Consider the following 6,767-nt stretch of genomic DNA (forward strand, 5'->3'; position numbering starts at 1 on the left):
AGGGTACTTTTGTACCACTGTTCATCCCTGGCATTCCCTACTGCCCTAACTGGTAGCCATAGGAGGATGAGGAGGACTGGAAGGGGTCATTGACCCTCTAGCAGACCAACTTGAGGAGCTGGACTGGAGAGAGGAGTTGGGTGATGCCAGTGATCTGGATACCTCCCCAAACCTTGATATGCTTTCTCCCTCGACTGTGGCTATGGAGTAGAGAGCCTCCTACGCTGTTGTGTTGCGTAGGGTGGCTCAGTCCCTGAGCCTCGAGCTTCCTACGGTGGCTGTCAGGACTAACCTCCTGACTGAGGTGCTTCAGCCAGCAGCAGCCTCTTCGGAGCCCCTGCTGTCTTTTTATGAGGCCCTCACTGATATCCTTCGAGCACTTGGTCCAAGCCCAACACAGGGGCTCCTGTGGATAGGATGATTGCCCAACTCCACCGCCTGGCCCTGGTGAACCCTTTTCCTCTCTCCACACCCTACCCCTGAGAGCTTGGTGGTCCTAGGCTCGTCCTCAAGAGGTGCATTCCCTACTGCTCCACTAGATAGTGAATCCAAGGTGCTGGACCATCTTGGGAAGAAGATGTTTCTTCTGCCAGCTTAGAACTGCGGTCGGTGAACACTACATATCTTTTGAGCCACTACACAAAAACGGTGTGGGATACACTTGTGCAAGTACTGCCGCAGTGCCCGTAGGAGGCCCGGGCTGTGCAGCAAAGATTACCGTCCGTTGTGGGCTGGATACCGCCAACTCACTAGGTAGAAAGGTTTTCCTCATCGGTAGCCCTGAGGCCCTATGCCTGGCTGAGAATGTCTGGCTTCTCTGGGGATGCCTAATCTAGTGTTTTGGACATGGCCTTTGATGGCCGTCGCTCGAGCGTTTCAAGGACTCTAGGGCTACAGTCAAATCCTTGGGCCTCACAGCATCTTCTCACCTCATGCAGTGCGTCTTTTGGCCCTTTTATGGCTATGGAAGGGGTACCCCACCATCTTCCACCCAGAGCCACAGTGCTGTGGAAGCTACCCGGGTGGGCCATTTAACCAATGCCCTTTTGCAGCAGCCTTCAAACCTTCCTAGTCCGACCTTTCAGGGTCACCAGTTGCCAGTGGGTGGCATGATCCGCCATATACTCCCCCACTGGCACAACAGCACGTTGAACAATTGGGTTTTGCAGATAGTCTGAAGGGGCTACTCCCTCACCTTTGAGACCCCTCCTCCCTCCATGCCACCAACACTCCATCGCATGTCGGAGGATCATTTGGCCCTTCTCCGCCAGTTGCGGCTGTCTTGGCCTAGGTAGCTATCGAGCAGGTCCCTCTGCCAGAAGTAGGTCGTGGTTGCTCCCACTACTTCCTGGTACCCAAGAAGGACAAAGGACTGCATCCTATCTTAGACCTCAGGCAGGTCATCCGCTTCCTCCGGAAGGAGAAGTTCAAAATGTTAACCTTGGCTCAGGTCTTGTCTGCCCTCGACCCTGGAGACTGGATGGTAGCATTGGACTTGCAATATGCTTATTTTCATATCCCTGTCTCGTCTGCCCACTGGAGTTACCTACGGTTCACGGTAGGCCACAAGCATTTTCAGATTACTGTGCTCCCCTTTGGCTTTACCAGCGCCCCTCGGTGCTTACAGAAGTGACGGTGGTGGTTGCAGCTCATCTGCGTAGATCAGGCGTTCCAGTCTTCCCTTGCTCGACGACTGGCTGTTGATGGTGGGCTAGCCCCAGGCTGTCATCTCCCACCTCCAGACTACAACGGACTTCCTGGACTCGCTGGGGTTCACTATCAACGTGTCGAAGTTGCACCTGATTCCCTCTCAGAAGCTCCTTTTTCTCAGAGCAGTTCTGGATACAGTGCAGTTTCGAGCATATCCTCCCGAGCAGCGAGTCCAGGATATTCGGGCAATGATACTGATGTTTCAGCCTCTATCCTGGATTTCAGTGAGAATGATCCTAAGGTTGCTGGGCCTCATAGTCTCCTGCATCCTTCTGGAAGATCATGCCAGATGGCAAATGCGGGCTCTGCAGTGGGACCTGAAGTTCGAGTGGGTGCAGCATCAGGGGAATCTTTCCTATGTCATCCAGATCTCGGATGGGACTGCAAGTCAGTTGCAGTGGTGGCCCATGAACCAGGATTGGCTCAATGGCAGTTCCCTCTCCCTTCCCCAACCGGAATCCACAGTAGTGACGGATGCATCACTCCTGGGATGGGGCGGCCACATGGGAGAGGCAGAGATCAGAGGCCGCTGCCTCCGGTGGAGTCCGGAGTCCACAACAACCTTTTGAAGCTCCGGACGATTCATCTTGCAGTGAAATCATTCCTTCATTCTGTCAAAGTAAGAGTAGTGCAGGTGTTCACGGACAACACCACTTCCTTCTGGCCACTGCAACAAACAAGGCGCGGTTGTGGACCCTATGTCAAGAGACTCTTCACCTTTGGACATGGCTAGAACAGCAGTGCATGACCTTGGTGGTTCAACACCTGGCAGGTTCCCTGAATGCCAGGGTCGACAAACTCAGCTGCCAGTGCATCATGGATCACGAAAGGCTCCTTCACTCAGAGGTGGTGCAAGCTCTCTTTCGGCAGTGGGGAGAGCCTTGGGTAGATCACGCAGTGTCAGCAGTTGTGCGAGTTAGAGTTTCCAAGGCAGCACTCACTCAGCGACCCTTTTCATCATGAGTGGCCTCCTGTACGCCTTTTCCCCTATACCACTTCTGCCCAGAGTGCTGAAGAAGATCAAGCGCGAACAGGCCCGTCATTCTTGTGGCTCCGGACTGGGTACGAAGAGTCTGGTATCCCGGACTCTTGAGCATGGCCATCGATCCTCCGATCAGACTGCCTCTTCAGGAGGATCTTCTGTCGCAGCAGCAGCGGACGGTCCTCCACCCTAACCTGTCCAGCCTCTACCTCCTTGAGTGGAGATTGGGTGGCGACAGCTGTCAGCTCTCGGCCTTCCTCCTGAAGTCTGTAATGTCAGCTTGGCAGCCAGGTGTCCCTCCACTAAAATGGTATACGCCTGTAGATGGAACTAATTTGTGGCATGTTGCACAGCAAAGGCTGTGGATCCCCTTTCTGCCCCTCTTTTATTCTTTATTTGGCCCAGCAGGGCTCTGCTCAGGGAACTCCTAAAGGCTATCTTTTGGCCTTTTCAGCTTTTCTTCGCCTTCCTGATCAGCCTTTTCTTTTCAAGTCCCCTATTGTTAACAGATTTCTGAAAGGCATTACTCATCTCTTTCCTCCTTCTCCTTTCGTAATACCCCAGTGGGACTTGAATCTTGTCCTTATCTTATGTGTTCTCCCTTTTGAGGCATTACATAATTGTCCCCTTCGTCTCCTTACTTTAAAGACTGCTTTCTTGCTTGTCATCACCTCTGCTCGCAGGGTGAGTGAGCTTTAAGCTTTATGTTCCAAACCACCCTGTCTTGCTGTCCATCAGGAGAAAGTGGTTCTTTGCACTAGGCCCTCTTTTATGCCCAAAGTGGTAACCTCTTTCCACATAGGTCAGACCATCACATGACCACCTTCTTCCCGCCTCCGCACCCTTCCAAAAAGGAGGAGAGACTCCATCATCTGGACCCAAAACGTGTGCTGTATTGCTGTATTTCCACCTTGACAGCACTAAAGACTTCTGGGTGGACGGTCAGCTTTTTGTGGGTTATGTGGGCGCCAAGAAGGGTTGGGCAGTGCACAAATGTACATCTCTCTATGGGGCGCGCTATACATTCAGATATATTATGCTTTGGCTAAAAAGGAACCTTCCGTAGGCCTCGTGCCCACCCTACCAGGGCGACAACAGCGGCTACTGCTTTGGGACATGGAGTTCCGCTGGTTGACATCTGCCAGGCAGCCACAGGGGCATCCCTGCACACATTTACTAAGCACTACTGCCTGGACAGCCAAGTCCAGAGAGACAGCTTTTTAGAGGTTCTGTTCTCCAGCTCTTCCTGGTGTAAACTTAGTTCGCAGACCCACTTCCGGGGTTGTTATTGCTGGGGTATCTATTCTAAGGTAAGGAATCTATAACTAATAGTCTCTTTCAGATGAGCAAGTAACTTACCTTCGGTAACAGCGTATCTCTAGGAAAAATACATTAGTTGTAGATTCCTTACCGTCCTACCCATCCTTCCCGTTCTGCAAACTGACTTCTAGGGATAGGGACTCCCTTACAGGGCCCTAGGTTTGTGCACAAGTGGTCAGGGTCTTGCATGGCTTTGCGCTACTGATGTGGAAAGTCATGTCAGAACTGACATCAGCATGCAATGGTGACATCTAAGTAGACAATGCAATGTGATACTGGCAACCACGATGCAGACGACGGATGCAGAGTCAAAAGTCGCCACCAACTGACGCGCATGGGTACTGCTAAGATACAATTTTTCTGGATCCAGTCTGACATATTGTGGTATCCGCTTTTTGGTGGGTGATATTTTTACATTTGGAGCTATTGCCCTTTCATATTGTTTGTAGTCTGGCCTTTCATTCTTGTTTCTCATTGTTTTATTCCCAGAATTGGAATTGCCCCCAGAACCAGTGTTCTAAGGGTCCCTCTTGTGTTCTTTTCTGAGTTAGGCAAAGGACAATCAAATAAGGCCCCAACCCTCAAGTCAGGGTCTCAACGGAGGCCAAACATGGAGGGCACAGTATAGGGGTCAGGCTCGCTGTCCGACTGCAAAACCGGTCTCCCGGAGCCCCCTTAGTTCAAACAATTGCAACTCCATAGCATGGTGGCCCCGACCAGGTCGGTCACCCCAAGGCCTGGACAGATTACCGGCAAAGGATCCAGCCCCACCTCACTGGCCACTGGAGGTCGAAGACTGGATGGCAGATGGATGGGGTAGGGCTCGCTGCCCGAATGCACGGCTGGTCGCCTCAGCTCCGTCTGTGTTTGGCGCAGATTCACTCGAGTCTCAACACTCAGCTCGATGGACATCAGGGCCTCCGATGAGGGCTGGCGTCTTTCTCTCCGATACCCACGCTGGTGGGGACTACCCAAGGCAGGAACCTGCGGAATGGAGCACTTCCACTCGGGGGGCAGCGAGATCACTCCTCTTTCCCCGCCGGGGAATGCCACAGTTCAACTCAGGCAGCACAGGTGGGGCGTTTTCGCCTCTCCTCATCCGTTTAGTCACGGGGAGGAAGCCTGCAAGATGGCCGCCCGATGACGGCGTCGCCGGCCTCAGATGACAGAGGCCCTTCCAGGTAACAGTCCAATCACTTGAGGGCACTTCCTCGCTGATACCACCACACAGATTGTGTCCCAAAGTGATCCGAGAGGGTGGGACCCGCTGAGCGCCCAGCAGGCGAGGTCCGTCCGGACCACGCTGCCAGTCCAGCGATCTGCATAGCTCCAGCCTGGTCTGGCAATCAAGCCCCCCCAAGTGGGGGCGTCGGAGGCCCGTCCATGCCCTTGGAATTTAGGCACCACTCCCCGGTCACCAATAATTGTTGGCCAGGGCCCCCACAATGTGGTCCCCGGCCCCCACCTGTCTGGACTATTCCACAAGCCCTGGGCCCAAGATGGTGGGTGAAGCCGCTCTCCCTGGTTTCCCACTATGTATCAGCCCCCAGCTCGGGCCTGGAAGACAAAGCGGGTTGCAGATACGGGGTAGATGTGTTGGTGGAGTTTAGGAAGGGGCCCGTTCGTGCCCCCAAGGCCCGCTGCTGTTAGTTTCTTTAGGTCGGCCACTGGAGGAGGGAGACACTGCAAGGTGCGTCCTACTCCATCGGAGTCTTGGCCACGCCCCAATTGTTTCTAATTTTTTTTATTTTGAGGAAATCATGAAAGACAATGTAGGGTTGGACTTCTTAGGGCATAACAATGAGAGCAAATTGCTTTACATGAGCAAGGGAGCTGCCAGGATAGTACACAAAGCCTATGCAAAAATAGAAAGTGTCAGATTAATGCTAATTCTTTCTAACACAGAGTAGGTAGTTGAGAAAGAATGTCAGGATGTTGGTGGGGACAAGAAGTTAAAGCTGGTAAAGTTGAAGGGATTAAAGATGCATGTGAGAGAATTGATTGAGAATATTAGGCATGTAGCGAGCTGGGAAATGTTTTGGAATTGAGGTAGAAGAAAGAATTGGTACATGCCAGGAATTTCCGAACTGTAGGATGTCTGACCACATGACCGTTTACGAATAACTAATGGCCGAATATGATTTGCAACAATCACAATTTTTCTTTTATCTAAGACTTCAACATACACTAGACAATGACTAGCTGCCAGCCAGGGCACTTCCGTAGTGTAGCCCCCTAGAGCCAGGCTTACAATTGTGGTGTAGAGGGGAAATGCATCTCTGGTTCATATAGGTCTGTGGTGTACAATGTCCCTAAGCCTCTGATCAGATTAATAGAGTCTGTCATTACGAAATCTTCCTCATTTCTTATTTCTGTCTTTGGTACTCTCTTTAGTATTTCACTCTCATTTCTCATTCTATTGGCCTGGCAATTATGTCAATGAAGAGTTTAGAGCTATTGGTGTCCTAAAAATGTAACCCTTAGCTTTACAACGTGTGTTAATCATTGGAAACACAGTATGGACAGAGATGAGGATTTTTTCAGTGGATATCTAGGCTCTCTAGCTACGTTGTGTTTACATGTCAAGTCAAGGTAGAAAGTCTTCAGTACTAAAGTGCTAACAGAGCTAAAAGTACTGAGATAAGGTGCAAATTAGGAGGAACATATAAAGACTCTGATGTTTGGCTATTGATTCTTGATATGTCTTTGCTTCTGATGATGAAGGACACAAAATGAAGGAGCAAAATGAGACATT

The sequence above is a fragment of the Lissotriton vulgaris genome, chromosome 8 (assembly GCF_964263255.1).
Source record: "Lissotriton vulgaris chromosome 8, aLisVul1.2, whole genome shotgun sequence".
In the NCBI taxonomy this organism is placed as follows: domain Eukaryota; kingdom Metazoa; phylum Chordata; class Amphibia; order Caudata; family Salamandridae; genus Lissotriton; species Lissotriton vulgaris.